We start from the raw sequence: 5,743 nt of genomic DNA, 5'->3' as shown, positions 1-5,743 counted from the left end.
CTGCCTTATTCTCATTACAAATAGCAGACAAGTTAGTAAGATAAGCTTATAGATTGGTAGAGGACGTGTTGGTAAAGGTTGAAGGACTTTACATCCCTACTGATTTCATAATCTTAGACACTAGGAAGGAGGAGGATGAATGCATCATCTTTGGAAGACCTTTCCTAGCCACAGCAGGAGCTGTGATAGTTGTTAACAGAGGAGAATTAGTCCTTCAATTGAATGGGGACTACCTTGTGTTTAAGGCTCAAGGATCTTCTTCTTTAACAATGGAGAGAAAGCATGAAAAGCTTCTCTCAGTACAGAGTCAAACAAAGCCCCCACAATCAAACTCTAAGTTTGGTGTTGAGAGGCCACAGCCAAACTCTAAGTTTGGTGTTGAATCCCCACATCCAAACTTTAAGTTTGGTGTTGGGAGTCTACAACATTGAACTGATCACCTGTGAGGCTCCATGAGAGCCCACTATCAAGCTATTGACATTAAAAAAGTGCTTATTGGGAGGCAACCCAATTTTTATTTATCTAATTTTATTTTATTTTCATTTTTCTTTTATGTTTTATTAGGTTCATGATCATGTGGAGTCACAAAAAAATTATTAAAATTAAAAACAGAATCAAAAACAGCAGAAGAAAAATCACACCCTAGATGAAGGACTTACTGGTGTTTAAACGCCAATAAGGAGCATCTGGCTGGTGTTCAACGCCAGAACGGAGCATGGATTTGGCGTTGAATGCCAGAAACAAGCAACATCCTGGCGTTCAAACGCCAGGAATGCACCCTGAGGAGAACTGGCGCTGAACGCCAGAAACAAGCATGGAACTGGCGTTCAACGCCAGAAACATGCTGCACATGGGTGTTGAACACCCAGAACATGCATCACTACGGCGTTTAAACGCCAGAATTGCATGGAAAGGCATTTTACATGCCTAATTGGTGCAGAGATGTAAATCCTTGACACCTCAGGATCTGTGGACCCCACAGGATCATCTCAGGATCTGTGGATCCCACAGGATCCCCACCTACCATATTCTCCCCTCTTCTCAACATTAATCCCTCTTCCCCATCACCTCTTTACCACTCACATCCATCCATCTCTTTCCCACCCAGTCCCACCCATATGGCCGAAACATACACATCTCTCCCTCTCCTACATTTCTTCTTTTCCTTCCACTCTTTTTTCTTTTGCTCGAGGGCGAGCAACATTCTAAGTTTGGTGTGGTAAAAGCATAGCTTTTTTACTTTTCCATAATCATTGATAGCACCTAAGGCCAGCGAAACCTCAAAAAAAAGAGAAGAAAAGAAAAGAGAAAAGGGAAGACAATTGCTTCCACTTCCGAGTCATGGGAGATGGAGAGATTCATCTCAAAAATCTATAGCTCAGTGGTAGAGCATTTGACTGCAAATCAAGAGATCCCTGAGGTACCTCAGGGGATACATTTTCCTCCACAACTATTGGGAGCAACTAAAAGCATCAAAATCACTAGGGATCATGCTACAGAGGCAAAGAAGAGACATAAAGGAGCTCAAAAAGCACCATTGGTCCTTCAAAAGGCACCAACCTCACTAATGTGGACTCACTTCTTGTTCTTATTCTTCTGTTTTTCATTTTTTTATGCTATATGTGTGTTTATGTTTTGTGTCTCTACCTCATGATCATTAGTATTTAGTAACTATGTCTTAAAGCTATAAATAAATTCCATAAATCCTTCACCTCTCTTAAATGAAATATGTTTTAATTCAAAAGAACAAGAAGTACATGAGTTTTGAATTTATCCTTGAAATTAGTTTAATTATATTGATGTGGTGACAATACTTTTTGTTTTCTGAATGAATGCTTAAACAGTGCTTATTTTTTATCTTGTTGTTTATGAATGTTAAAATTGTTGGCTCTTGAAAGAATGATGAACAAAGAGAAATGTTATTGATAATCTGAAAAATCATGAAATTGATTCTTAAAGCAAGAAAAAGCAGTGAAAAAGCAAAAGCTTGCGAAAAAAAAGTGGGGAAAAAATATAATAGAAAGAAAAAAAAAAGAAAAAGCAAGCAAAAAAAGCCAATAGCCCTTAAAACCAAAAGGCAAGGATAAAAAGGATCCAAGGCTTTGAGCATCAATGGATAAGAAGGCCCAAGGAAATAAAATCCAGGCCTAAGCGGCTAAATCAAGCTGTCCCTAACCATGTGCTTGTGGCATGCAGGTCCAAGTGAAAAGTTTGAGACTGAGTGGTTAAAGTCGTGATCCAAAGCAAAAAGAGTGTACTTAAGAGCTCTGGACACCTCTAACTGGGGACTCTAGCAAAGCTGAGTCACAATCTGAAAAGGTTCACCCAGTCATGTGTCTGTGGCATTTATGTATCCGGTGGTAATACTGGAAAACAAAGTGCTTAGGGCCACGGCCAAGACTCATAAAAGTAGCTATGTTCAAGAATCAACAAACTTAACTAGGAGAATTAATAACACTATCTGAAATTCTAAGTTCCTATAGATGCCAATCATTCTAAACTTCAAAGGAAAAAGTGAGATGCCAAAACTGTTCAGAGGCAAAAAGGTACAAGTCCCACTCATCTAATTAAAATTAATATTCATTGATATTTTGGAATTTATAGTATATTCTCTTCTTTTTATCCTAATTGATTTTCAGTTGCTTGGGGACAAGCAACAATTTAAGTTTGGTGTTGTGATGAGCGGATAATTTATACGCTTTTTGGCATTGTTTTTATATAGTTTTTAGTAGGATCCAGCTACTTTTAGGGATGTTTTCATTAGTTTTTATGATAAATTCACATTGCTGGACTTTACTATGAGTTTGTGTGTTTTTCTGTGATTTCAGGTAATTTCTGGCTGAAATTGAGGGACCTGAGCAAAACTCTGATAAAAGGCTGACAAAGGACTGCTTATGCTGTTGGATTCTGACCTCCCTGCACTCAAAATAGATTTTCTGGAGCTACAGAACTCTAAATGGCGCGCTCTCAATGGCTTTGGAAAGCAGACATCCAGAGCTTTCCAGCAATATATAATAGTCCATACTTTATTCGTGATTAGATGACGTAAACTGGCGCTCAACGCCAGTTCTATGCTACATTCTGGAGTCAAACGCCAGAAACACGTCACGAACCAGAGTTGAACGCCAAAAATACGTTACAACTTGGCGTTCAACTCCAAGATAAGCCTCAGCTCGTGTAAAAATCAAGCTCAGCCCAAGCACACACCAAGTGGGCCCCGGAAGTGGATTTATGCATCAATTACTTACTTTTGTAAACCCTAGTAGCTAGTTTAGTATAAATAGAACTTTTTACTAGTGTATTAGTTGTCTTTGGATTGGTCTTTGATTGTATTTTTGATCTTTTGACCACGTTACATCTTTGGTCTCAGTTTTATTTTATTATTCATCTGAGGAGACTATTGATCAAGTTTGGGGGCTGGCCATTCGGCCATGCCTGAACCTTCATCACTTATGTATTTTCAATGGTGGAGTTTCTATACACCATAGATTAAGGGTGTGGAGCTCTGCTATACCTCAAGTTTCAATGCAATTACTAATATTTTCTATTCAATTCCGCTTGTTCTTATTCTAAGATATTCGTTACACTTCAACATGATGAATGTGATGATCCGTGACACTCATCATCATTCTCACCTATGAACACGTGACTGACAACCACTTCCATTCCACCTTAGACCGGGCGCATATCTCTTGGATTCCTTAATTAGAATCTTCGTGGTATAAGCTAGAATTGATGGCGGCATTCATGGGAATCCGGAAAGTCTAACCTTGTCTGTGGTATTCCGAGTAGGATTTCGGAATTGAATGACTGTGATGAGCTTCAAACTCGCGATTGTTGGGCGTGATGACAAACGCAAAAGAATCAAGGGATTCTATTCCGACATGATCGAGAACCGACAGATGATTAGCCGTGCTGTGACAGAGCATTTGGACCATTTTCACTGTGAGGATGGGATGTAGCCATTGACAACGGTGATGCCTGATGACATGTCACCATGTCATGTTTTTCTATGCTTTTTCATACAAGAAATTTATGATTAGTGCTTAAATATTGCATTCTTTGGTGCTTAAATGGTATATTTCTTTGATCTTTTGATTTGATAAACTTTGTAGGAAATAAGAAGAAAAAGAAGCAAAAAGAGCACAAAATAAGCTAAAAAGAAGAAAAGAGGAATTTTGGGCACACTTTGAAATTGGAGCACACTTTGGAGGCTTAGGCCACGCTTCTAAAAGCGTGACCCATGACCAAATCAAGGAAGAAAAGCGTGGCCCAAAGGAAGAAAAGCGTGGCTCAAAACAAGGAGGAAGAGAGGACAAAAAGTTTTGGGTGAAAAGTTAGCCTCAAAGTTAGACCCCTAACTTGGAGGCTAACGTGAGAAGTTGAGAATCACTCCTGGGCTACTCCACGTTTGCCCCAACGTTAGCCCCCTAACTTGGAGGCTAACGTTGGCATGAAAAATTGGCCCTGGGCTCCTCACGTTTGCGCCAACGTTAGCCCCCTAACTTTTGGGCTAACGTTGGCGCCACACACCACAACAGCTTGAAGGGGTATACTTCCAACAAGAATAACTTGAGCTACAAAGCTCCAAATGAGGTGATTCAAGAAGCATTGGAAAGTAGGAATCAAGAGCTTTCCAAGCATATATGGCACTGCATAGTAGACACTAAAATTGAGGGAGAAAACTGCCCCGCAATGTGCATAAACGAACATGGTGGCAACCTGCAGTAAGGCCAACTGACCTCTGCACCTTCAACGGAGTATAACTCGAGCTGTAGAGCTCCAATTGATGCGCTTCTAACCGCAATGGAAAGTAGACATTCAGGGCTTTCCAACAATGTATAATAGTATGGGGTGGACAATACGTTTGAGCCTCCAGAACTGGCGTTTTCGCCAACGTTTGAGGCAAACTTTACCTCAAACGCTGCACACCAAAGCCAGCAACCATGCCCTCTTCAAATGATCATAACTTGAGTTATAAATGTCCAATTGAAGTGATTCCAAGTGGGTTAGAAAGCGGACATTTAGAGCTTTCCAACCATATATGATAGTCTATATTGGGCATAAAATTGGCAACATGACAAGAGGACAAAGTTGGCGCCATAAATGTGCATAAGGGAAGCCAACGTTGGAGCAAAAGTTAGACCCCTAAATTTTGCTCAAACTTTTGGTCAAACTTTTGCAAACTCAACCCGGTTCAATTCGGTTCCTCTCCAAACTCCAAGAGCAATCAACCAAGGCCTCTCTCAACCCAATTCCATCAAGAGAAAGGGCCCATGATCATCACTCACAGGCACAAGAAATAGATAAAATAGGAATTTCATTTAATTGTAATTTGTTTTTAATTTCATTTTCATTTCCATTTTGTAAAGCCTATATAAGGCATCATTTTCACATTTGTGAGGAGGCTGGCTCCACTAGGGAGCACTAGGAGTAGTAGTAGAGAGCTCTCTCTTTAATTTGTTTTTGAGTCTTGGGTTGGAGAATTGAAGGAATTCTGTTTCAATCTCATCCTAAGATCTCTCTGCTTTATTTACTGCACACTTGAATTTCAGTTTCAGTTAATTGCTTCTTCATCTACTCCTTCTGCACTTTACATTTCTCTAATTTCTTTGCAATTGCTCTTGTTGGATCTAGGAAGGTATTGAGATCTAGACTTGGTTATCTAGTCTCTTGGGTCCTGAGATCTGAATTCCAATTTTTCATTCTCTGTTTAATGCTTTTCATGTTTATTTACGTTTCT

The sequence above is a fragment of the Arachis duranensis genome, chromosome 3 (assembly GCF_000817695.3).
Source record: "Arachis duranensis cultivar V14167 chromosome 3, aradu.V14167.gnm2.J7QH, whole genome shotgun sequence".
Classification (NCBI taxonomy): domain Eukaryota; kingdom Viridiplantae; phylum Streptophyta; class Magnoliopsida; order Fabales; family Fabaceae; genus Arachis; species Arachis duranensis.
This window is presented reverse-complemented; position numbering follows the sequence as displayed.